Here is a 5,653-nt window from a genome sequence, read left to right as displayed (position 1 = left end):
AATCCTGATGCCACAATTCTCCTCATAGAGCCCAGCCTCCCGGATAATCTGCTCTGCATACATGTTGAAAAGGTATGGAGACAGGATGCATCCCTGGTGTACACCCTTCCCAATCTTGAACCATGCAGTGTTACCCTGCTCTGTTCCAACTACTGCCTCTTGGTCCAAGTATAGGTTTCGCATTAGGACAATTAAATGTTCTGGGATTCCCATTCTTCTCAGAGTCAGCCACTGTTTGTTGTTCTGAGCACTAGGCTTCAGGAAATTCTCCTGTTAATGGCTGCCTTTCTCAATGCCCTTTTGTCTTGTCCTTTGGCCTCTCTTTAAATCTTTATGCTCGTCAACTTTTCTTTGCAGGATCTGATCTCTTTTCCCTCTGATCATCTCTTTCAAGAGCCCCATTCATATCTCTAGCTTCTCTGATCCTTTATATGCTGATAAACTGATGAGAGAATTCAATACAGATCTGTTTTCTGAGTTGAGATCCGTAAGTTCAATAGCAAGCTGAGCCATAATTACCAGCACACCCTACACACTAAACAGTTTCTTTTCAGTTCCGTTATTTTAGTCAATAGTATCAGCCTCTATGAAGTCACTCAAGTCTGAAACATAGACATCACTTTGAATTTCTTCTCCATATTGAATTCATTCTCATCTTTGGTGATATTTCTTCCAAAATATACACTAGGCTTGTTTACTCTTCTCTAGGCTCTGACTTTAGTTCAGGGATATTTATTGCCTAGATTATTATTATTACTAGACTCCTAACTGACCCTTCTTCATTTATGTCAAGCCTTCTACTATACTCTGTACTTTTCACAGAGTAATCTTCCTGTAATTTACATATCATCCCCTCTTTAAAATATTTCAAAATTTCTTAAAGACTTTTCAAATGAAGAGTCCATTTTCTACCTTAATAAATGTAAAAGATTTGAAATAATACAAAGTAGCTTTTCAGAAAAAAATTAGAAATGAACAAAAAAAGAAAATGTGGAAAATTAAAAAAAAATGTAAAACTGAAATAATATGTTCCTAAATAGTTTCTGTGCCAAAGAGGACATCTCTGAGAAAATGAAAAAACTCTTTAAGATTAATAAAAGAAAGGTACAGGATAAAAATGTATGAAATACAGCTAAGGAAGTGTTACAGGCAAATTTATAGATGTAAGCAAATATATTAAAAATCAAGAACAGTCTCAAGTAAGCAATCTTGCCTCATTTAAGCAAATCTGCATCTTAATATACTGGAAAAAAGCAAACAAAACTCAGGATGAGTAGATAGAAGGAAAAATAAATATTAGAGCAGGAAGAATGATAAAGTTAAAATATCCTTTTTAATGATGAAAACACTCAACAAATTATGAATGAAAAGGAAATTTCTCAACTCATTGTTGTTAGGTGCTGTCAAGTTTATTAAGACTCATAGCAACCCTATGAAAACCTGTTATGAACCCTGTCCTAATTAGTGCCATCCACACAATCTCTGACACATTCAAGCCCATTGCTGTAGTCAATATTTCAATTCACCTGGTTGAGTGTATTCCCTTCACCTTTCCAAGCATGATGTCTTTCTTCAAATAACCTCTCTTAGTAACATGCCCAAAGTGCTCATCATCTTTGCCTCCAAGGAACACTCTGGCTTCATCTTTCTCCAAGACATACCTGTTTGTTTTTTTGTCAGTCCATGAGACATTCAGCATCCCTCTCCAACACTACAGTTCAAAGACATCAGTCAATTCTTCTGTCATTCTTATTCATTGTTTAGATCACAGATGCATAGCAAGTGACTGAATATGGCCTGAATCAGCTGCACCTTATTCCTCAAAATGACATACATCACTGAGTGTCAATAATTGGAAAGGTCCCTGACTACAGACTTTCCCCAGTGTAATTTGTCTCCTGATCTCCTGACTGGCTGGTGTCAAGTGTTGATTATAAATCCAAGTAAGATAACATTGTTGACAGTCTCAATCTTTTTTTCAGCCCATCATGGTGTTACCTATTGGTCCAATGACAAGGATTTTTGTTTTCTTGACATTGAGATGCAATGCAAATTGAAAGCTGCAGTGTTTAATTTTCTGCAGAAGTTGCATCAAGTCCTCCTTACAGCACACAAGTTTGAATTATTCACAAAACAAAGGTTTTTGATAAGTCTCCCTCCAAGCTTGCTGCCACATTCTTCTTGAATAATTTGCTCATTATACAGATTAAATAGGTATGGAAAAAGGATACAACCCTGATGCACACCTTTCCTAATTTTAAACCATGCAGTGTTCGCACAAGTCTTTTGGACTAGAGCACAATTAAGTGCTCTAGGATTCCCATTCTTCTCAAAGTGAAACAAAATTAGTTATGATACACACGATAAGATTGCATAGTCAAGAAAACATCTTAATTGTATTCTTTTGGTATACAGATAGTGTTCTGGTATTCTCTGCTTTCTGCCAGGATCCATCTGACATCAGCAATGATATCGCTGGTGCCATAGCCTTTTCTTAATCCAGCTTGAACTTCTTGCAGATCCCTATGTACTGTTTTGCCATTTAAAAATGGTCTTCAATCTTTTGCTTTCATGTGATATTCATGATATTGTTTGATAATGTCTGTGTTCTGTTGGATCACCTTCCTTGGGAATAGGAATAAACATGGACCTCTTCCAGTCTGTCCACCAGGAAGCTGTTCTCCAAATTTCCTGACATAGACTGGTGAGCATGTCCAGGGCAGCAACTGTTGTTTCAAACACATCATTTGGTATCCCATCAATTCCTGGAGTCTTATTTTTTTTGCCAGTGCCTTCAGTGCAGCTTGAGCTTCTTCCTTCATTATCATTGACTCTTAATCACATGGTACTTCCTGGAATATTTCTGCATTGGCCAATTCTTTCTGGTGACTCTTTCTTTACAGTGACTCTGTACCCTCCATCTTCTGATGTTTCCTGGATCATTCAAGTTTTTACCCATAGCATCCTAAGTGTTGCAACTTGAATACTAATAGTCCCATTAGCATTTCCTTCCTTCCTTCCTTCCTTCCTTCCTTCCTTCCTTCCTTTCTTCCTTTTCTTCTTCTTCTTCTCCTCCTCCTCCAAGAGCCAAACAGGATAATTTACCTCCTTTAATTTGAGACAATTCCTCAATCTTTGATTATCTTGACACTTCTGAAGAGCACAATTCCTTGATTTATCAAATATATATAAAAATACCTCTTCTATGTTTGAGCTAGCCTCTGAGTACCTTCGTGTAGGATCAGGAAGTTGATCTCAAGGTGAACAGAAGCAGAGATAGCAAATTAACAGGCAATTACAATATTATACAACAAACACTATGTTGTTGTTATGTGTCGAGTTGCCTGCAAATCATAGCAGCTCTGAACCCTATCCTATCCTGAGCCAATCTCTCTAATTCCAACACACCTAACCTCATTGTTCCAATTATCATATCAATCCATTTCATTCAGGGTCTTCCTGTCCTGTGCTGTCCCTTCACCCTTCTGAGTATGATGTCCTTCTCTAAGGACTGGTCCCTTCTAGCCACATGCCCAAAGTATGTGAGACAGAGCTACAAACACTATAATAGAGGTTAATATAGAGGGGGTATTTGAAGGGTGACTTGTTATGTCTTGGAGGGCTTAAAAAGGCCTCTTGAAAAAGATGTTATATAAATGAGCCAAGGGATGAGGAAACGTGAGCCTGGTAAGATGTGGGGGCCCTGGAGAGAAGAATGTGTAGGCAAAATTTAATCCATCAAGAATAGCAGAATACACGGTCATTTTAAAGAATAACCTAAATACTCCTTGTAAAAACCTTTATAATCAGGACCACATTTGAACATATTGAAGAAATCTGCTTTGACCTTTTCTGTCTTGTCAGAATTCATTTTAAACCCCTTGACATTCTGACATTCATCCTTGTACTTTGGCAATTTCAGAAGTTCTGTGGATAAAATTGACTTCAAGAAACACAAGAAATGTGAAGCTGAAGAAAAGAAGAGATTTTTTTCCCCCTACTGAGGTGAATTAATAAAAATAAATTCTGAAGTACATGAACTTCTGAAGAGAATAATTAAGGTTAGTATAAAAGGAAATTAATTTATGAGAGGGACTGTGGCTTTTGGTCATAGCCATGAGGTAAATCACTTAAATGTCACCATAAATTTAGACAAAATCATGCATTTGTGAATCTATATGTATCTTGTAGTGTCTAGCAGAAATAGTGCCCATTTAGATACAAAGGTTATGATGGACTTCTGTAAGTGGAACATTTAACACTGGCCATCCACAAGTTGATTCAGGTGTTGGGATTATGAACTTTTGAGTAAGATTCTTGGCTGTGATTTAGAAAGAAATTATTTCAGAAGAATGACATGGGGCTATAAGGGAACTGTATACCTCGACTAGATGTCTACTTTCTCATCTTATTTTTCCTTTTGTTCTATACTCTCTGAAAGTCTCCTCTCATCTAACTCCACCTACCAAAAGTTGTCAACCACAATTTGTGGTTACTTGTCGTGAAAGGTGGGAGTAATACTTAAGGAGGGCCAATCAGAGACTTCAAATTAAATGTGAAGAGAAGTCTCATTCTTCCTCCAATATAATGAATTGAATGTCAAAATGGCTTTCCTGGTGCAATGCTTTGACTTTTGCCACACGACTGGGTGAGGCTGTGTTAATGATATGAATGATAGTACCTTTTAGTGAGAACATGCAAACAGAGTATGTAGATCCTTTTGATGGGATTGGTCAATCTTGCCACACTGAAGTCAGACTGGGACCTCAACAAGTAGTAGTAGTAGTAGCAGCAGCAGCAGCAGCAGCAGCAGCACAGCAAAGGACCAGAGATCTTCTGTGATGCAGAGATGACCTGGGATTGCTACTCCACTGAGCTAGAGTCAGGGGCTAAGAGCTTTGTAATGCTGACCTAAAACCCTGAGAGTGAAAGTCAAAGCCTACTGGAGCGTATTGGAGAAGCTATCTTGATTGAGGGTTTATGTCTTCCTTTCTTCCTCCTTCCCTTTCTCTCTCCTTCCTTCCTTCCCTCCTCCTTTTCTTTTTTGCCATTATAAAGTTTATAAAGAACTTGGATCCTCCCTGTCCCTCCTGCTTCAGTTCACTTTTTTCTTTGGGAAAAAAAGTTCTTTCATTGTTATACAGCCTCCCCCCTCCCCGTACCACTTTACTATACAACTCTTATTCTGCACTCTTTTCATGCCAATAATATCTAACCATATATTCTTTTTATATAGTTCTCTCCCTCATCTGTTTCAATGCCTTGTACATTATTTATCCCGTCTTTTCTTAGTTTCCCCCAGGACCCATATCAGTCCAGTTCTATAGCAGTGGCATTATGAAGTATTTGTCTTTTTGTGACTGAGATGTTTCATTCAGCATAACGTCTTCCATGGTCACCCATTTATTTTTTTTTAAACTTAGTTAACTTTATTTGTTATGGTCACCCTTATGTATAATAGTTCATGAGTTCTTTGTTTTTCAGTGTTGTATATTCCATTGTGTGAATATACCACAACTTTTCTATCTATTCATTTGTTGATGGGTACTTGGGTTGTTTTCAACTCTTTGCTATTGTGAACAAAGCAGCAATAAACATGGGTGTGCATATATCTGCTTGGGTGGCAGTTCTGGTGTCTTTAGTATATATTACC

This window comes from Elephantulus edwardii, unplaced genomic scaffold (assembly GCF_000299155.1).
Source record: "Elephantulus edwardii isolate Elephantulus edwardi_28Jun2011 unplaced genomic scaffold, EleEdw1.0 scaffold00001, whole genome shotgun sequence".
Classification (NCBI taxonomy): domain Eukaryota; kingdom Metazoa; phylum Chordata; class Mammalia; order Macroscelidea; family Macroscelididae; genus Elephantulus; species Elephantulus edwardii.
Note: the sequence above shows the minus strand (reverse complement) of the source record.